The sequence below is a fragment of the Nycticebus coucang genome, chromosome 9 (assembly GCF_027406575.1).
Source record: "Nycticebus coucang isolate mNycCou1 chromosome 9, mNycCou1.pri, whole genome shotgun sequence".
NCBI classification, from domain to species: Eukaryota; Metazoa; Chordata; class Mammalia; order Primates; family Lorisidae; genus Nycticebus; species Nycticebus coucang.
The window spans coordinates 77,929,680-77,951,564 of NC_069788.1; the positions used below are offsets into that span (position 1 = coordinate 77,929,680).

Below are 21,885 nucleotides of genomic sequence, written 5' to 3' on the forward strand. Positions count from 1 at the left end.
GCCTTTAAGATCGACGTTTGCAGTTCATTGAGGTCCCGTCCTTTAAGACTGGATCTAGGGGTCTTCCATCATCTGGCGGAGGGTGGGTCTCTTGCTGGTGTCAAGGGTTAGTATCTTTTGGATAAAGGATTTTCATTTGGGGGTAATGAAAGCAGGTGTTCTATAGGTGCCTCTTAAGGTCGATGTTTGCAGTTCATTGAGGTCCCGTCCTTTAAATGGGAAGAGCCCAGATGCCATTGAATAGAGGATGACCCCAATGCTCCAGATTTCTGCTTCTGGTCCCTTGTAGTTCTAGCCCAGGAAAACTTCAGGGGCCAAATACATGGGGGTCCCACATAAATCTGTGAAGGTCTTACCTTCACTGAAGGTTGCAGCATTGCCGAAGTCAGCCAGTTTCACATTGCTTTCTGAATCCAATAAAATGTTCTCAAGCTTCAGGTCCCTGTGCATGATGCCCTCTTGGTGAAGGTACTCCATGGCTTTCAGTAGCTGCAAGAATATGGCTCGGGCCTCCCCCTCCTCCATCTGACCAGATGTCATTACTCTGTCACACAGGTCACCACCACGTGCGTGTTCCATTATTAGATACATACTTTCCTTACCCTCTATGACCTCCAGCAGCTTGAGGATGTTAGGATGATCCAGGCTCTTCATGATCTCAATCTCTGAAGACACAGACATGAGGCCAGCAATAAAGCATTTGTTGAGGATCTTCACCGCCACCTCAGTGCCAGTTCCATGGTGCCGGGCCAGCTTCACCTCAGCGAAGCTTCCCTGGCCAAGGGTCTTGAAGAACTCGTAGTCCTGGAGGACCTTGTCCAGAGACACAGAAGACGCCCCAGGCTCTATGGGGAGCCTAACTACACTAGCACTACGCTAGATAAGCTACACTAAATAACTAATTAAAAACAACTATACTCACTCTGCTGAAAACACTAACTATACTAACTGGGGCACTAAATAGGCTAACACTAGTAATGAAAGCTAACTAGGATAAAAATAATATGTGAACTTATGCTAACAAGACAAATTACACTAAGAATACTATCTACACTATGCTAAACTACTCACTGGGATAACTGCATGAACTATGATCAAGGAAACACGCTACCTTAGGTCAAGTCCACAGGTCACCAAAAGAAGCTTTCTGGGCTATAAAGACCAAAGACCCAGGCCCAGACAGGGGCTTATATAGGTTTTAGCCTCAATGGCTCTCTGTGAGGTCAGAGGCTCAGAGAAATGGACCAATCAGGGCTGGGGATAACACAGGGTGGGTTTTTTCCCCCTTATATGGGTGCAAAAGCATTTTCCTCTTCAAAGAGAAGTAAGTGCTTCTTGTTTACATGTGTTATAGAGATTGATATTTCATTTATTAGAAATTAAAACCTATGCCACGTTTCCATGGCCTTCTCACTTACGGTTATCGTGTCTATATGGGAGGTATTCAATTTCTTTTTCTTTAAATTTGAATTAGTGTTGGAAGGATGCTACGAATAGCTGCCATCATGATACTATACAGAAATATTCTGGGGTATGTGATGCACAACGGGGTTCCTTATTAACATCTAGTGAGCTGCTTGGAAGATGACTCTCATCATCATTTTCCACATGATTGACATAAGATTTGTCATCAAAAACCTTGGAGTCTGGATATCAATGGATTGAAATATTCAAAGTCATGGAGGAAAAAAAAGGTCTGTTTATCAAGAGTTCAACATCCAAGAAACTGTGTTTCAAAAATGAGGAAGAAATTAAGACATTTGGCAGCTATCCAGAAGGTGAGCACCAGCAGCCCTGCCCTACAAAGGAACGAGTCCTTCTGGTTGAAAAGAAAGGACACTAGACAGGAACTCGCAGCTTGATGAAGAAATAAAGATGTCTGGTAAAGGCAAATACATGGACAGTGATAAAGCCTAGTACTATTTTTGTCTTGTGCTTGATTTAAGGCTATTATGAGTGGATGTTTTGGACACATGTAATCTGGAGACACCAATAACTGAAAGAGCAATTAGATAAGAGAAAGAAATAAGAATTGAAAAAGAAGGTGTAAAGTGATCAGTTTGCAAATGACATGATCTCATACGTAGAAAACACTGAAGATTCCATAAAAGTACTATAAAAACCAAAGCGAACTTTGGAAAGGTTCAGGTGTATGGAATCTCAAGGGACCACCAAATAAAACAATCTTGAAAAATACAAACTTGGAGGTCTTATACTTCCTGTTTTCAGAACTCATTACAAGCTCCTGAGTTCAAAACAGGGTGGTACTGACACGGGCAGACTTAGAGGGCAATGGAAGAGAACATGGAGCCCAGAAATCAACCTGCTCCTGGATGGTTAAATGATTTTACAAGGGTGCCATGTGCACCCCGTGGGGAAGGGACAGTCTCTTCAGCAAATGGTACTGGGATGACTGGACATCCACATATAGGAGACTGAAAATGGATCCTGACATGAAACCATACACAAGAATTAACTCATAGTGAATTGAGGACTTAAATGTTAAAGGCTATAACTATAAAACTCCCAGAAGAAACCACAGGAGGAAAGCTGGAGGGCAATGGATTTGGCATTGATTTTTTTGCCTATAATACCAAAAGGACAGATTACATATTTACCCTAGGTAAACAGGACCATATCAAAAGCTAAAAGCTGGATTAGGTGCAGAGGTTCACCACTCTAACTCTGGCACTCTGGGTTGCTGAGGTAGATGGATTGCTTGAGCACAGGAGTTCAAGACCAGCCTAAGTGAGAGAAAGACCTTGTCTCTAAAAGTAGCTGGGCATTGTGGCTCTTGCCTGTAGTGCCAGCTACTTGGGAACTGAGGGGAGAGGATCACTTGAGCTCAAGAATTAGAGGTTGCTGTGAGCTATGGATGCCATGGCACTGTACCCAGGGTGACAAAGTGAGACTGTGTCTGAAAATGAAAAAGAATAAAAAGAATCTAAAATCCCTAAGTATTAAAGGGTGCAAGAGATCAAAGACAACCTATGAAATTGGAGAAAATAACTTGCACTTCATATACCTGATTAGGGGTTCACGTCTGGCATTTGTAGAGAACGCCTATCCATTGACAACAATAAAACAAATAACCCGATTAAACAACAGCCAAAGGACCTGAAGAGATATTTCTCCAGAGGTGATATGCAAATGCCCAACAAGCTCATGAAAAGATGCTCAACAGTGCTCATCATCAGAGCACTGCAGAGCAAAACCTCAAGGAAAACCCACTTTACACTCCTTAGGATGGCACACCCATTTCATTTATTAGCTCAGAAATCCTTAACACACAACCACAGTATGGTGAATCCTCAAAAAATTAAACAGGATTCCATGTGAAAGCACAGTCTCAAAGTGGTATTAGTCCCCCCATGTTCCTAGCAGCGTTTTTTCACAGTCACTGAGAGGTGGAAGCAACCCAAGTGTTCATCAGAGATGAGCGGATAAACCAAATGTGGTCCGTGCACACAATGTAATGTTATTCAACCTTACCATGGAGGGAGATTCTGATGCATGCTACCATGTGGATGTACCTCGGGGACACTGTGCTAAGCCAGTCTCAAAGGTACAGATTGTGTAATTACTCTTATATGAGGTGTCCAGAGTAGTCAATTTCATGGACACTGGAAGTAGAAAGGTGGTTGTGAGGGGAGGAGGGATGGGAATTGGGGTGTTGATGTTTATTGAGGACAGTTTCAGTTTTATAAAATGAATTATGTAGATAATGGTGGTGACAGTTGCACCACAGTGTAAATGTACATCACACCTCTGAACTGTACACTTAAAAGGTTTTTTATCAAAATCAAAATGAATAAGGTTTCAAAATATAATCAAAATATTGATGGAAAACAAAGGCAGGGATGTAGGACAACTGTTGGTAGCAGTTTCCATTGATGGAACCACTTTGAGAAAGTTATTTGGCAATAACAATGTGTGCCCCATGGCCTAGGACTCTCACTTTTCAGGACACACCCAAGAGAAACTCCTAAGGGTGCCCCAGAAGGGAAGGTGCCCAGATGTTCTTAGTAGCCCTGTGGATCAGAACCCAGACTGGAAGGAACGGAAATGTGCACGGTACCATGGGTCAGTCTTGCCCTGTATCCACACAACAGCGTAAAGTATGGAACTGTGCATGGGGATGTGCAATGTGTGACAGACGAGGAAGCTCAGGAATGAGATGGAGCTGAGGAAGCCAGATACGGAAGAGTTTAGCTGCAGCATCAAGCAAAATTAGGCTTGTGCTGGTAGAAGTCAGGGTAGGGGTTTCCTTTGGGGGAGAGGCTAGCCATCAGATGTGTCTCCAGGTGATTTTGGAGTGCTGAGAATCTGTGTCCTGATCTGGGTGCTGGGATACAGGGTGTGTTCAATATGTGGCAAGAAAAATGTAAGTTGTATATTCATGTGAAGTAGACTTACATTAAAAATTTGTAAGTGAAAATTATCAGACTGCCTATCAAGCCTAGGATGACAGAGGGAACCTCAGCCTGTCGTGCCTTGTTCACAAAGGTCAAGTTCACGATGACCAGGTGTTCCTCCCGTTGGTGCAAAGAGGCTGCCACCAGGCTCTAAGCACTGTACTGCAGTGGCCTCAGGGTGAGAGCTGAGGCCCAGGGATCCAACATGTTCCTGGTGAGCTACAGCATGGCCTAGGAACTCCTAGGATTAAACATAGGAGGAAAACTTCAGGACGAGGTGGGTCCTGATACTTCCTGCTGGTGGAGCTGAGGGATAAAACCCAACCTTGTGAATCTTGTGTGGAAAAGTGTTGGCTTTCAGGGACAGGGAGAGATCCGAATGCCCCTTTGACTTTGAACAGGCTTGAGACTTTGAGGCAGTGATCAGGACTGTGGCTGTTGCTTCCTCCCCACCAGCATAGGATCCCGCCCCTTCTCTTTAGCCCCCTTTTTGGATCCTAACTTCCCTTCTATATATCCTTTACAGGAGGAATCAGGACGCACAGGACAGCCCGTGAGGATTCATGGTCTATTTTCAATGGGCGATCTCAAGATGTGTAAAGAAAAGTTTGGGAGTTTCTCTGCTGACCCTGGGAAATTCACAGAGGAATGTGAATACCTGGCTATTGTTTTTGATTTGACCTGGAATGATGTGTCTTATTCTCACATCTGTGTTTGTAGATGAGAGTAACAGGATTTGGGCAGCTTGGTTAGGTCTAAGGCAGTGGTTCTCAACCTGTGGGTTGCAGGGCCGAACGACCCTTTCACACGGGTCGCCTAAGACCATCACATACACAGGTGAATACAGGTGTATGAAAATAATTTTATGGTTGGGGGTCACCACAACATGAGGAACTGTATTAAAGGGTCGTGGCATTAGGAAGATTGAGAACTACTGGTCTAAGGGGACCAACTCCATGCCCTCATCAAAGCTCCTACCTAGAAATCAAACAGAAGGAGGGGGTCCAGGGTGGAATCACTATCTGTGTGAAAGAGGATCCCATCTCTGCAACCACATGTTAGTGTCTTTTATAAGGACATGGAAGGTATTCAGGTAAAACCACTCAACTTTTCCAAATTAACAGAGGGGTTCAGGGAAAGGAGGAAGCCCAGCAATCTTTAGAGAAGGAATCACTGAAGCTGTCAAAAGGTGTACAACATGGACCCAGATCAGTGGAGGCAGAAATGGTGATTAATATACGATTGACACCTCTGACTGTGACAACCCATAGGAAACTCTAGAAATTGGCCTTGGGCCCCCAGACATGTCCCAGCTACTGTCAGTAGCCTCCACTGTCCCCATCAGCCAGGATATGTAACACAGGGAAGGGCCAAAGGGCCAGATTATTGGGGGTGGCTTTTGTAGCAATGTCCTCCCCAGACATTCATAGCAGGACAAGTGGTCCCCTAGGGCACCTTGGGAACCACAACCAGGTCACTGTCGGCAGTACCATTTCCAGTTCCTTATGGATGTGATTTCACTTCCTCCCTTGGTTATCACTCACATTGCTCAGAGGACATCTCCCTGTTCCCAGGTTCATCCTCCAGCTTCTGACTCACAAAGCAGAGCGTGGTGTGTGGGAGCCTGTGCTGGAGGGGACAGGTTGCATTCCAGGAAGGTGACTGTGGCCTCCCGCCTCTTGGGCCATTCTGTCCTCAAGTCCACATGATGCAGATATTCCTCTGAGGTAGTACAGTCTCACCTACCTTCTCACCAGGATCCAAAGGCCTGCGTGGTTTTGCATGGTTTTTCTTACAGTATCTCCTTTAGGTCAAGAATTACTGGCTGATTTTCACTGTGTCTTAAATTTCAAGTTTGAAAGCAATATAAAAAGAGCTTTCATTAGACCGTTTTTAAGCCCCAAAAGGTTGCCCCGTTGTATTTGTGTAGTGCTTTATCATTTACATCTTTGCATTTGGTTCTTCCAACAAATCCCTGACGATGCTTAGGAGAATAGGAGTTATTATTTGTGGTTTTCCTATGAAAAGAGTGGCTTTGAAAGGAGAAGCCCTGTCTGAGGTCCTTGACCCCCCCAAGCAGGGGGGTCCAGCCCTGCCCCCCAGCTCTTCAGTGCAGTACCTTACTCACTGTTTCCAGGAGACTTTTTTGTGCACTTATCCATTCTTGGGAGATTTTTAAAGCCATTTCTTCAGTGACTTCCAATGTTAGCCATCTAACAAATGTATACATCTCACTAGAAATTAAAAATAAACTAGCATTTTTACTACTGGCCTTCTAAGGTCTCTGAACATCCTATGAAACAACTGCAGTATGAGGAAAAAAAAAAAAAACATTGGAGGAACCCAAAATTAAAAGGCCAATGCTCATATTCTAAATAGGAGACTTCCTCTGCAGTAAGTATTAATTTAACAGTTGTACAATCATATAATTTGAAGACGATATCAACTATGTACAGGAAATACAGGTTTAACAGAAATCACTTTATTTGATCTTTATCTTCAAAAAAACTGAAGAAGCTTGAAGAAGTGGCTTAGGTGATTTAAATTCCATTACCTTTTGTCAGTGGCAGCTGAAAGCTTCATTGTTAACTATCTGCCAGGGCCTTTGGGAAACCAAAGCATCATTGACTGGCTGGGCCAAATGAGTCATCTATTAAAATTATCCCTAATGAATTACTGGTTTGCTTGTTTAATTGCGCGTGGTATTGGGCTCTGGGATGTTAAAAGTCTAGTGGGGCTCAAAGAAATTACTTTGGTTTAATTAAGCATTTCATTAGGGTCTTTCTTGGCTCCTCACTGTACCCTGACTGATTACTCTCCCCCACCCCTCCACATCCCCCCCCCCCCCGTTCCTCTCTCTCCCTTTTCACTCCCTCTTTCTTAGGTGGTGGGTGGAAGGACAGTATCAAAAACTCTCACTTTAGAGCCTCCCTACTCTCTGGTTTTGCACAGAAAGGCCCCCTACAACAGGGGTGGGTGCTGGGGGCATGCCCCTTTGACTTTACTGTGCCTTTGTGTTATATTATGTTTCATTGGCACTGGTCACTGGGCGGCTTTTGTTGCAAATAGGTGGCTGTTGGTCTTCTTGTGTTTTTCCTCCACCATTGTTGTTTGTATAGAATGGAATAGCAAAAATAACCTTTTAGTATTTAATGACAGTTTTTATACTAGCAGTAACACCAAAGTCTTCCACCTGGGAGGCCTGAGCGAGAGGTGGCTGGGCAGAATACTCCTGAATAACAAGAGACATCAGTGCCTCCCAACATGGCCCTTTATTTATTTATATATTTATTTATTTAGAAACAGAGCCTCAAGCTGTCACCCTTGGTAGAGTGCTGTGGCATCACAGCTCACAGCAACCTCAAACTCCTGGGCTTAAGCGATTCTCCTGCCTTTGCCTCCCAAGTAGTTGGCCACCATAGGTGCCCACCGTAATGCCTGGCTATTTTTTGGTTGCAGCTGTCATTGTTGTTTGGTGGGCACGGGATTCAAACCTGCCAGCTCAGGTGTATGTGGCTGGTGCCTTAGCCACTTGAGCCACAGGCACTGAGCCCCAACATGGCCCTTTATTTAAGAATATTTCTAATCATCAGTTGTTGTCTTAAAGATTCCCTGAATCTGAAATACCACTAATTAAAATATCTATTTAGCTGTTATTTCAAGTTAAAGATATTACTGAGTACTAAAAATGTATAAACTACTTTATACATTTCTATACACTTACTTTCACAGTCTAGTGAGACAGGTGCTGTCATCATCTTTCCCCCGAACAACACTACTAAGGTATAGAGCGATCAGGTCCCGAGTTTGCCTGAGATCAGGCCTGGTTCTGCGCTCTGCACGTTCTCTCTATAAGGCAGATCCTCACTTGACACCCACACTGCTGCCAGAATCACCTTTCTGGAATCCAGATACCATCATATCATTTCTCCTTAAAAATCATTAGTGTCTCACTACAGAATAAAGGCAGGTGTCTGGAGTGTGACATTCTAGGTCATTCGTCCTCTGGATTGCTGGCTCCTGACAGCCACGTCTGCTCTGCTTCCCTGAGCTGGGCTCCTACTCTGTTCCGGCAACCATGGCTCTTTGGGCAGGCCCCCCCTTGCCCCTGTGGCTCTTTTCTCCAGGTGCGGCTCTGCTTCACGGCTGGCCCTGAGCTGCCTCTGGGAAGCCTTTCTCAGGGGCGCACCTCCTTGGCCATCCCACCGGCTGCCTAACTCAAGCATCAGCCATTTCTCAAGTTGCCTGATAGCCCTTCCTTTACACCCCTTCCAGGCCCTCTGGCTGACGCATCATCTGACCACTGGGCTGACCCCGTTTAGTGGCCCCAGTGCCCTCCTCTGTGCCTTGAACGTGAGTGCACAGTGCATATTTACTGAATGACTACCTGAGAGAACAGAGCTCGAATCAGATCAGCCTCATGGATTCATTTGATGTAAAAGCTGCAGTAATGTTATCCATTGTCCCGCCCAGCCCCTTCATCTGACAGGTGAAGCAGCTTGCTATTCAGAGATACTGACTTGAGAAAAAGCTGATAGGGGAATCTAACCTCACTGTTGGCCTTTCTACTCTAGTGGCTGTCAGATGACAAGGTCCGCGATGTGTTTCCCTCAGCTGTAGAGACTGGCCCTCCCTGTTGTGAGAGTATCAGTGAGGAGGGGTGGGCCTATATCAGGGAAGGGAAGGCCACAGAGCACTGGTGACCAGTATCAGCACTTCATTAGCCAGAGGGCTGCTTGGCACTGTGCTGGAAGGGGGCCAGGCAGCCTGCTGCTGAGCTTGGCAGACTCAAGGAGCACAGGACAATGAATGTGACAGGACAACATCTAGGATTTGCCACACAAAGCCAATTGCTCTGGGAGCTACATGCCTGACCGAGTGTATGGGGCAGTTCTGCAGTTTGGTGGTGCAAGTGGGGGACTGAGGGAACTCAGGGCATTTGGTTCTTCCCCGGAAGCGGGCTCCAGTCGTGCACGTCAGGTGCTGGCCCACACTGGGATTTCATGCGATTGTGAGTAACCACGTAAAACCAATGTGTAAGAAGCCAGAGTAAGGGTGGAGTCACTTCAGACTGGGTATTTAAGGTTCTCTTTTTAAAAGTTTTAATGATACTTTATAAACGCTCCTTATAGCACAAAGCATGTGCTAGCTTCAGCGCCTAAATAGGATTGTTGGTAGCTTTTTTCCAGTCAAGGAAATCATTTAGATCTGTGGGATAAATCCTCTGTCTTCCTTTTCCTTTATTTTTCTCCCTACACCCATTCACTGATGTAGATGAGAACATGATACAAATTTAGCTTTTCTTATTTACATAAATCTTCCTGTTAGCTTTCTGTTTTACCGTATCTGCATTTTTGTGTTTGACCTATTAGAACTTCTTTGGTTTTATAAAGAAAAAAGTGCTTCCCTCAGCAGAACCATCTGGCTGTGTTTCCTGTTCCTCAGCAACTATATGTGTATTCTAGCAAGGCCACCCCTGTGGTTTCTGAGCAGTGGTGTTACACTGGTGGTCTTAGAATTCAACTGGAGTGATGGAAAACTTACACTTTAGGCTTCTTTCAAGTCTAAAGTTTCCAAGGTGAAAAAGTGCATATTATTGTCATTTTTGACATAGTGTTATTTTTTTTCCTGTAACTGGAATATTGTCTTTAAAAAAGAATTACACCATTCTATCCTTTGAAGAAGAAAACTTGGTTCTAAAATGTCTGTTAGTGGACTACTAAATTTCTGTGGCAGCAAACAGAGGCAGCAGAGAATATAATGACACAAGAACCATGTTCATTGTTTCTTAGAGGGTCAATTAATAATTAGTTTTTTTGTAAAGGATCAAACAATGAAGGATCAAATTAACATCAGTAATAACAATAAATTATGTAACAAGGCTGCTAGCTATAGCTCATAGTTTGTATGGCAGGGGGGAGGTCTTTCATTCTGAAAGATAATTTATTGGGCTTTTACTGCTTATGCAAAGGATAAGCTGGTCATTGCACATTTCTACAGAGGTGTGTACACATTTAAAATTCTGTATTTTTATGTTGTAACATCCCACAGATTTTGAAACATTTCTGACTAACTGTATACCTATTTTCCATTTTGAGAAATGCTACTTTTTTATTATAAAACAAACACCAAAAGGGTTTGGTTTGTATATGTGTATATGTTTTGTTCTTTTTCTCTATTTCTTTTTGTGTCTGTACATATCCAATGGGTGGCTAAAATATACAAGTTATGAAGAAAGGAAGACCCCATAGTATTTTCTTTTTTCTTTCTTTTATTAGTATCACATTCATCATCCAGCAGGCACTACATTTCACATTTTGATAAGAATGTGTTTTTTAAGTGTTTATATTTAAAGATTTCAGATTTTACTGCATAAAGTAGTGTACTTAACCTAGTACCTATCATGCTTAAGTAAATACCACATAGGAAGAACTCTTAAGAACTTCGAGTCCTCGGGTGGCGCCTGTGGCTCAAAGGAGTAGGGCACTGGCCCCATATCCTGGAAGTGGCGGATTCAAACCCAGCCCTGACCAAAAAATGCAAAAAAAAAAAAAAAAAAAAGTTGGTGTCCTCGCCATAATCCTTTGATTAGATCACTTCTTTTTAGTAATCAGGAATGATATAGATTCTAAAATTATGAAATCCTTTATTCTTCTAAGTTGGAAAAAGTATTAAACATATAGCCTCCAACCTGTGATAGAGACTTTGAAAGAGATTCTGTACCACCTCTGGTATAATTTTTTGAGGTGTTTTATTTTCCTGTGGTCCCTGGAAGAGCTTGCTTAGTTTGAATGCTGCTTGAAGGTGTGCAAAGTTTAAGGGACTGCTCATTTTTAATTTTAAGAGGAAGGAAAAAGTTAAAAATTGAGGCTAATAAAAGTTAATGAGGAACATTTAAATCCTTCAGTCGTTCAATTTATGTTGCAAGTCAGAATGGTTAATGCCATTATTATATGTGTGTGGCAACATCCTCTCTCTGCAATAATTCTTTTCCCTTGAAAATGAGCCAGTGCAACATGGAAGGCATATCTTACTCTCGTGATTACTGTTCATTCTTTTGACAAATTCTCTGTGTGTTTTTTTAATGGAGGAAAGAACAGGCACAAGGAAATTAAAATATAAAGGTCTGTTTTATCTGCCATTTTTCCCCCTTGTTTGACAGATTACTGAGTAAAACATAGTTATCAGCAGAGTGGTCATTTCTAACTGTCTCTTTGTGCTTAAAAATTTATTTTGGGATGGGAAACATTCCCCAAATCCAGAGGGTACACTTAATATGCCAGTTTTCATTTGAGAAGAATTACTTTTCAGTTGTAGGTGTTTTGGGATGTAGCCTGACTCAACATCCAGTATTAATGGTCCAAAGATAGAACAGCTGAACTTTCTGACTGCCCTTCTTTGGGAGACATTAGCATGTCCCTGGAGAGAGTTTTCCTAGCTCTGGTTACGCACATCAGTATGTAGAGAAAACTTATTGCTGTTAGAAACGTTACTCTTGGATGGCCCTGTCTGTTACCCACATCAAAAGTATGGTCCATGTTGCTGTTTTCTTTGCATTAAGAAAGTACTTAGACCCTCAGTCTGTCTCTGACTACAGAAGTCCAGGCTCTAGGAACAGATCTCACATCAGACCACCTTGGCAAGTGTAGTGAATTTTTCTGTGATAAGTTTAATTAATTAATCAATTGCCCTTTTTTCCCCACAGATTTTTCTTAACAGCACAATGCCAGGGTTTTTAAAAAAGCAATTTTAAAAAGTTAAATGTTGAACTCATCCAGAGTAAAACCTCTATCAGATATTTTCTATAGGACATTAGTCATATCATTTGAATTTATTAAAAATATGTATATTTTTGGAACTTACGCTTAACTGGCACATTCCATCTTGCATGTTTGTACTTATTCTTTTCTCAGACTGAAGGCTTTTTGTGGTGAGGATGGTTGATTGTATGACCTGAACCAAAAGGGCTTTGTGCTATGGTGCAGAGCATCCCTCCTGCTCTACTCTGGGTCCTCAGCCTTGTCCTATCACTTCCTAAGCTTTAAGTACATCACTTCACCATTGCAAATCTTGATTTTCTCACCTTCATAGTAAGGGGACTCAGTTCTAAATTGTTTAAGGTTTATAATCTGAGAATATGATTCCAACATACACTTTCTATACCGTGTAAAATTTATGTTTTGAAATATATCTGCTAATAGATATAGTTTTCTGTGATACAGAGTATGATTTCATGTTTTAACATTGTAAAAGCCCTAGGTAAAATTAATTATTTATATGGTATATTTCCCTCCTCCATTTTTTTTATTGTTGGGCAAGCATTGAGGGTACGGAGAACCAGGTTACATTGCTTACATTTGTTAGGTAAAGTCCTTCTTATAATTGTGTCCAGCCTTCCCTTCTTCCCTCTTTCTGCTCCCCCATTCGCCCCTTCCCCCCCACCAAGTACTAAGTCATTGGTTGTCCTCGTATCACAATTGGGTACATTGGATTCTTGCTTCTCCCATTTTTTTTTTTTTTTTTTTTTTTTGCTTCTCCATTCTTGTGATGCTTTACTAAGAAAGTTTTATCTCCATTCAGGTTAATATAAAAGATGTAAAGTCACCATCTTTTTTAGTGGTATACATATACCATAGCTTGTTAAACCATTCCCGGATTGGTGGGCATTTAGGTTGTTTCCACAATTTGGCAATTGTAAATTGAGCTGCAATAAACAGTCTAGTGTAAATGTTCCTATGATGAAATGGGCTTTTTCTTCTGGGTAGATGCCCAGTAATGGGATTGCAGGATCAAATAGGAAGTCTAGTTTGAGTTCTTTGAGGATTCTCCATACTTCCTTCCAAAAAGGTTGCATTAGTTTGCAGTCCCACCAGCAGTGTAAAAGTGTTCCCTTCTCTCCACATCCACGCCAGCATCTGTAGCTTTGAGACTTTATGATGTGGGCCCTTCTCACTGGGATTAGGTGATATCTCAGGGTGGTTTTGATTTGCGTTTCTCTGATTATTAGGGACAATGAGCATTTTTCATAGCCATTTGTCTTCTTTAGAGAAGGTTCTGTTCATCTCACTTGCCCATTGATAGAAAGGATTGTTGATGTTTTTTTTTTGTTGTTTGTTTGTTTGCTTAATTTGAGTTCTTTGTAGATTCTAGTTATCAAGCTTTTGTCCAATTGATAATATGCAAATATCTTTTCCCATTCTGATGGTTGTCTATTTGCTTTGATTGTTGTCTCCTTAGTTGTACAGAAGCTAGTTAGTTTAATTAAGTCCAATTTGTTTATTTTTGTTGTTGTTGCAATTGCCACTGGAGTCTTCCTCATAGTCTTTCCCTAGGCCAATACCTTCAAGTATTTTTCCCACACTTTGAGGATTTTCCTCCCCCACTTTTATCTATTATTCTAAGCTTGTTTAAGCTAACATATATTTCTTTTTATATATCAGGATAAAAGATGTTATAGAAAGCACTACCTAATAAAAATACAATTAAAGTTATACATACAAGCCATATAATGTTATGTAATTAAAAAAAAACACATTGAAAAAGTAAAAGAAACAAGTGGCATTAAATTTAATAATGTATTTTAATTAGCTCAGTAGATCCCAAACATCATTTAAAAATAGAAAAATTATCAAGACTGTTTATATTTTTTCTGTGCTAAGTGTTCAAAATCCAGCGTGCATTTAACATTTCACAGCTTATGTCAGCTCAAATGAGCCAGGTTTTCAAGTCATATTTCTTTTTATTTTATTTTCTTTCTTTCTTTTTTTATTTATTTTTTTTTTTTTGATACAGAGTCTGGCTCTGCTGCCCAGGCTAGAATGTCATGCCAGTCTCTGGCTAGCTCACAGCAACTTCAAACTCCTGAGTTAAAGCAATTTTCTGCCTCAGCCTTCCAAGTAGCTGGGACTACAGATGCCCACTATGACACCTTGCTGATTTTTCTGTTTTTAATAGAGACAGGGTCTTGCTCTTGCTGAGGCTGGTGTTCAAATTCTTAGCTCAAGTGATCCTCCCAGTTCAGCCTCCCAGAGTGCTAGGAATACAGGCATGAGCCACTGCATTGGCCTTAAGTCACATTTCAAACTATCCCCTACCACTGTGAGCACTGCAGTGGGATTCCATTTGATTTCTTACACACAAAATTATATATTCTAAACCCAACATTCTTGACTGAGGTTAGGGAATCCTGAAGAAGGGCAGACATGAGAAAGGAAAATTAGGATGCTGCATAATGCAGTCTTTTTGAGTAGATACTTTGTCATTTTCTCTTTCGTGATTGTTGATCCTCACCTTATTAGTTCATGGGGTCACAGCCATGCAGTCCCTGTACACTAAAGGAGCAGGAAGAAAATTCTTATCAGTTTTCTCCCCAAGGGAGAATTTTCAGGGAGGGTTTGGCTGTAGGCATCTCTACACACAGATGGATACCTTCAACCTTCTGAAATATGAAGGTCTGACAAGTTCACAAACTCGCTGCTGTGCGCTTATGTTGGCAGCACTATATAAACAATTCGATAAGGTTTTGTATCCTTGGTATATCAGGGTCTCACAGTTGTGTTGTGTCAAGATGTGGTGGTGTCTTACTGAATGATGTTCATTGTTGTGTGTTTTTGTGCGCTATTGCAAGAATGTTGGAGCTTGAATTAGGTCAACAAATAAACATTTGTAAGAGTGGAAGTTAAATCAGAAAAAAATGTTAGTCCAATTTTATAGACATCATGCCATGAAGAAAATGGTACTGTACAAATGGATTAAATGTTTTTCTGAGGAGAAAGTGTCACTGATGAAGAGAGGTCAGGGTGATCAGTAACAAGCAGAATTGAAGAAAACATGGCAAAAATTTTTCAAATTGTGCATCAAAATTGTTGAGCTAACTGTGAGAAGCATAGCAGAGGAAGTAAGCATCAATAGAGAAACAGGAAGATATTAAATGAAAATCGTAGCCAACAACTCATGGCTCTTAAATCACAACAGTGCACCAGCTTACATGGCAATGTTTGTAAGGGATTTTTTAGCCAGTAACCAAATAACTGTATTGGAACACTCTCAGTTGTTCTGGCCTCCAGTGACTTTTTTCTTTACCTGAAAATAAAGGAAATACTGAAAGGAAAGCATTTTGATGACACTCAGGACATCAAAGGTAATATAATGACACTTTGATGGCCATTCCAGAAAAAGAGTTTCAAAATTGCTTCGAAGGGTGGAGTAGGCACTAATGTCAGTACGTAGGTTCCTGAGGGGAGTACTTTAAAGGTGGCCCTGTCTGATATTCAGCAAGGTGGTATGTAGAACTTTTTGTACAAATTGTTCTTAGAGAAAAGCAACCACACAAGAATGACCCTGAGTGACTACCAGTCCCCCAGTCTAAAGGAGAGCAGCTTATTCCTTTTGTAATCCAGAGGATCCCATAAGTTTTAAAGTAAAGGACCTAGGAGAGCAACTAGTTTTTGATTTAGGATTCACCATAAAAACAGAATATATACCTTTGAGTCTTGGATTTAAGTGAAGATACTCTTTGTAACTCTGTTCTTTATACAGGTAATTGACAAGTAAACAGAACCTCAGTAGTCAAGTGGGAATATGGATAAACTTTCTTAAAATGCTTTGTCTTCAGACTAAATTCATTTCATTATGGTGAGCATTTTAGCTACACCTTTCTGTGTGGTTTATCTCATTTAATTTTGAAGACTGCCAAAGTTCATTGGTTATAAAAACCAAAAGTCTTTGTTTAATAGGAACTTCATCAAGGCTTATGGTTTGCTCTTTTTATTTATAGTAGCAGCAATACAAATAAGGTAAACATTTATAACTTTACTGGTGATCCTAAATTTTTGGATGGATCTCATATCATCCTTTCCATTTACATATTCTTTTTTCCTCTATGGATCTTAAAGTATTTTCTGTAGCAGTTGGTGTAGTTACCCTAATTACAGAGGTACGGATGTTCTAACTACCATAGGACTAAAATGGCTTGCCTTCAAGGTCAGCCATGAGTCACGGGCAAACCTGGGATTTTTTTTTTTCTGAGACAGAGTCTCATTCTGTGCCCTGGGTAGCGTGCCATGGCATCGTAGCTCACAGCAACTTCAAACTCTTGGGCTCAAATGATCCTCTTGTCTCAGCCTCTTGAGTACTTGGGACTATAGGCACCTGTCACAACGCCCAGCTAAACCTGGGATATTTAATCCAGGGTTCATGAATCTAATCTCTAATTATTTTTTATAACATGAAGAATGTAGCAGGTTATTCCAAAATATGTTCTTCTATCTATAAGCAAATGAAAAAAATATTTACTTTTTTTAATGATAGGAAGAATGTAGCAGATTATTCCAAAATACGTTTACCTGTCTATTAGCAAATACCCATTGGAAGGTCTGTACTCTCTCTTTTCAAATCTTTGAGACTAGGAGGAGCAATTCATGCTGCAGGGGTCCTCCAACTGCAGCCCGCGGGCCACATGAGGCGGTGTGATTGTATTTGTTCCCGTTTTGTTTTTTTACTTCAAAATGAGATACGTGCAGTGTGCATAGGAATTTGTTCATAGTTGTTTTTTTTTTTTTTTTAACTATAGTCCAGCCCTCCAACAGTCTGAGGGACAGTGAATTGGCCCCCTGTTTAAAAAGTTTGAGGATGCCTGCCTTAGAGTGCCACATACCTGTTTGAAGATCAGAGTAATGGTCAGAAATAAGTCAAGAAGAAAAAGCATGGCTGAATGGAGTGATGTACTTCCCATGACCTCTTTGCACCTATGTTAGCTGGAATGATGAAATTTAAAATGATACCATATTCATTGAAGTTTATAGCATAACTCAAAATATATGTATTTCAAAGAATTTTTTGACTCTGGTATTTTTTTTCTAGAGAAATTCAGAATGAAACTGGTACTTATAAACCATTTGGCAAAGAATAATATTCAGTTAAGCTTTTAAGTAAAAATTATAAGAAAAGGGACCAATAAAACATGGCACATAGTCCCTTTTTATCCACAGCTTGTTGTCCATGGTTTCAGTTACCCAGGGTCAGCTGTAATCTAAAGAAATTAAGTGGAAAATTCCAGAAATAAACAATTCACAAATTTTAAATTGTGCACCCTACAGCGTAGCATGATGAAATCCCCCTCCATCCTACTGTGTCCTTCACAGATGTGAATCATCCTATTATCCAGCATATTCATGCTATAGACACTCCCAAGCCATTCATCTCGGTAGCCATTTCACTTATCAGATTTGAACTGTAGTGGCATCTCAGGGTCTGTGTTCAAGTGATCCTTATTTTACTTTATAATGATTCCAAAGTACAAGATTTTGATGCTTGGAATATTGTTATATTTGTTTTAATCTATTATGTTATTGTTGTTAATCTCTTATTGTCCCTGATTTATAAATTAAACTATTGTAAATATGTATATATAGGAAAAACATAGTAGATATAGAGTTCAATACTATCCATGAGAGGTCTTTGGAACATATTCCCCCAAATGGGGGGACAGCTGTGTAGCTTACTTGTTGATCACTTACTCTCTCTATTACATAGGCATGTAACTTACCATTTATAACCCCATATTATCTTAAACCTTTATTTGTTAATGTGTGCCTGCTCCAGAGGCCAATTTGACTCCCCAGGAATGAAGGCTTTCATATCAGTTTTTTGACAAACTTGCTTTGTAATATTGAATGAGTCCCTGACATTTGCTTTATGAAATTACTGGCCTATTTATCTGGCAAAAGAAATATACTATAGGCTCTGCATCTGTAGCTCAGTGGTTACGGTGCCAGCCACATACACAGGGTCTGGTGGGTTCGAGCCCGGCCCGACCTGCTAAACAACGACAACTACAATTAAAAAAATACACACACACACACACACACACACACACACATACACACACATACACACCATGTAGTGTCCTAAAAAGAAAGTGTTCACTTTATTATTTAGAAGATCTCTTCAAGGTGGGACATTTCTGGGAGGTTCATATCACACTCCCCTCATTTCATTACTGTACAGGCCAAAGGTAGGTATCAGTTTTGGATTTCTTAAATAAAACTTCTTTTTAAATATTTTTAGAAAGTACCTCTTTTCATAGGTCATAGTATATTGCCTTATGCCAGGTTTATTTGCTTATTTAAATTTTGTAAATTCAGCTTAAAAATTGGTACACAGGCCCGTGTGCCCCTTGATTTGCTCAAACTCATGCACTTGTTTCTCCTCTTCCCTCTTTCTGTCACAGGGAACTTTAAAATATCTGACTTGGTGCATGTATGCTTTCAAGTTAACACAGGTACACACATACATGCCCATCCATGTTCCCCGCAAGCCAACAGGCAAATGGGTAGAGAAGATATGTGTGCGGAACGTGACATAATGTTAGGATATGTGCTTTCAAGTACAAGTGCGTGTACCCATTGCCCTCAACTCTCATCTTTCTGTTTACAAAATGACAGCAAAATAAGGAATCCTGGTAGCATGAGGACCGACCACTTAGCAATGCATCTGAACCCTCTGTGGTCTGGCAAAAGGATATATGCCATTGACTCTCCACTTCCTTCTCCTGGCAGCTGGGGCTGTGTGCAGGGAGCCCCCACAGGGGGTCCTCTGCCACCTTCCTATTGTCTGAAGCATTACTAAGGAACAAATGGCTGGTGAGAAGGACTTTGCAGCCTATACTTTGGGTAGCCTAAGACCCATGGGAATAGGCTCCCTCTGAAGACAGCTTGAGGGGAAGGGTAGAGGGGAGAGCTCCTGGTCCTTGGCTCATTCTTCCTCTTGGCTTTTTGGCACAGAAGCTTCTAGAGCTGTAGGAAACCCCCTGGTGTGCAGACCCAAGATGCCTAGATCTCACAGACCTTGTGAAAGCCCAGTAGTTCATGCTCTATAGCCCCCCCAGCCTCTGTAGAATCTCTTTGAGAAACTATAGTAGAGATGTAAAAAGACTTGATTTCCAAAATCAAATTCCGACCAGTTGACTTTAGATTTTTAAAAAAGACAATAAAAATTAAAATATGTTGACTTCAGTGACACAAGAATTGCATTTTATTGTGCAGTTGTTGACTTTGACCCCAGTTATTCTCTTTACAGCAATTTGTTCAGGTGTGGGCTAAATAGTACCTGAAAATATAGAAAGTCTGTGGATTTTACAGTGTAAAGGCTCACCCCATGAATGGAATTAGCTTACTGAATCCTGGCACTCTACTCCTCAGAGTTGGGGCTTGACTATTTGCAGGAATGGGGATTGGACCACCCACAAGATGGTATTTATATATATGCATGTTGTCATGAAGCCAGCTTTGAAATGCAATAGCACTTCTCAGAAGTCCCTAAAGTGCTGCTCAGCCTTTAAGTGTAGTCTCGGAGCTAATGATTACATTAATACTTGTCACAAGAGTCACTCATTCAGTGTAAAGATGATTGTATCTGTGAAGAATACAATAATTTCCATATGAGCGTGGATTCACAGCCACCTGGGTGCTCCTTCTCAGAGACACCTGCATGTGTGTACACAGGTGTCTACGTGGTTGTTCCCGCATGCCAGCACCCACACAGGTGCACGGGTACCGCAAGGTTCCTGCCTCCTCCAGTAATACCAGCCTGTATCCTTGGCCCTGAGAATACAAAATCTAGTGTGGTAAGGCTTTTCTGGCCTTTTCTCTGGTCCTCACAGCTGCCCTGCAGAGTAAGTATTTGCTCCCCATTTTGCACATGAAGAATAAGAGGCTCATCTTGGTTAACCATGTGGCCCAGTACATTTTCCAGGTTAGTAGCCATAATGGAACCTGAGCCTCGGTGCCACCTGTTCCAGCACAATGCTCCTCCCACTCTCTTAGGCTGTGCTGCTATCTATCTTTCCCCTTTCCTCCACTTCTTTCTTTTGCAACCCATGTTATCTATTATTATCTCCCTTGTAGGGAAATTAACTTTGCTTCTAATGATTGTTAATGCTTGTCTTTTTTGAACCAGATTGACAGTGCGAATAGCACCTATTTCGTGTATTCATGGAGGGCTGAAGGGCTTTGTCAGCAGTCAGAAATGCTGGGCTGGGGGCTTCTGCTGTGTGCCCAGCAATTATGCCAGGACTAGTGAAGGCTGCAGAGGGTATCAACTAGGTGCTAACTTTTGTGCTCTTACTTGGTTGATTGCAGAGTACTGTGCAGAACTGGGATGGAGGCCTGGTGGCCATGCTCAAGGACGCAGTAATGAGCATAGCACAGTCAAGCCTGCCCAGGACAGAAACGCTGATTATGCAAAGACAAAGAGACCAACCCCTTTGCCTTAGCTTAATCAAATAACTTTGTGTTCTTTGTACTTAACGCTGTCTTCCTGAAGAATGGAAATCTGCCCTTATTTAATGGGCTAGAAGTTGGTGTTGCTGAGGTGGGGAGCAGTTCTCTCTGGCCTTTGCTCTCAGGAAGGAGGGATGGCCTCTTGGAGCAGCCCCTGAATGCAAATAAGAGTCCTGATTAACACTAAGGCCCCCAGGGACTCATCCTTTTCCCAGAGATAAGACTGGGACTTCCTACCCTGCCATAATCAGCCAGCTGTTTTAGGACCCGTTTTCTCTCCTCCACAATTGAGTTTATTTTGTTTTGTACAATTTCATGTTATTTAAATCTTAGGTTTTTTTAAAATGGCTTTCTCAGAGGCCATTCTCTTCTGAACTGCTTGTCCCAGGGCCCTCGGAAGTCTGGAGGTCCTATCCTGACATCACGTGCTCGACATTCAACAGCGCTTTTCTGTTCTTAGCTTGCCCTCCTCCCCAAAGCTGAAATAAATCAAAGTTGCTTGAGACTCAGTCGCAATAAATCAAGACCTGTCCAGAACTGGAGCCTGCCCAGTCAAAATGTCATAGCTTGGCTTTCACTGAGGATTAATTAAAGGCCTGATATAAAGCCCAGATGTGCTTCAGGAGAGTAGCAAGATGCCTGGTGGCTGCGTCTCCCCAGGTTTCTGCCCACCCAAGAGTATGGAGGAGTAGGATGAGAAAGGCATCCAGGGTTGGAGGGCACTTAGGGGAGGGAGGCGCCCATCAGTGCACTGGAGTGACTTTATCTGGTTTGGAGAAAATAGGACAAGCTTCCCAACAAGGCAAAAAATAAAATCTGTCAGGGTATATGTATATGGAATTTAAATGGAAAGAAAATGTAATATATCAGAACTTTGTGCTTTAATGGAGACAAAAGAAAATGAACCAAGTAAAAGAGGTTTCATTTTTTTTTTGTATAAAAATGTGAGATTAATACTTGATTTGCACTGAACTTGTAAATTTTTTAGATAAGGGAAACTTAGATAAAACACTACTGAAGTATTTTTATTCATAGAAAGTTGAATTAGATGGGGACAGCTTTTGTATTTTAATTTCTCCCCAGTTATTCCTTTAGTTCTATGAAATCACATAACATCTAAAAAAAGGTACTTGATTAAATTCCCATTGAACAAATCTATATGGAAAGGGATATATAATATGGGCTAATTC

General features: G+C 41.3%; 1 protein-coding gene and 1 pseudogene across 2 annotated transcripts in view; one reads left to right on the forward strand and one right to left on the reverse strand.

Moving 5' to 3' along the window:
- GMDS (GDP-mannose 4,6-dehydratase) overlaps positions 1 to 21,885 on the forward strand; it is a 657,290-nt gene that overhangs the window by 336,265 nt on the left and 299,140 nt on the right. The gene's annotated exons all lie outside the window — the stretch shown is intronic.
- The window catches only part of LOC128593795 (zinc finger CCHC-type and RNA-binding motif-containing protein 1-like), a 23,665-nt pseudogene continuing 2,071 nt past the window's right edge, over positions 292 to 21,885 (reverse strand).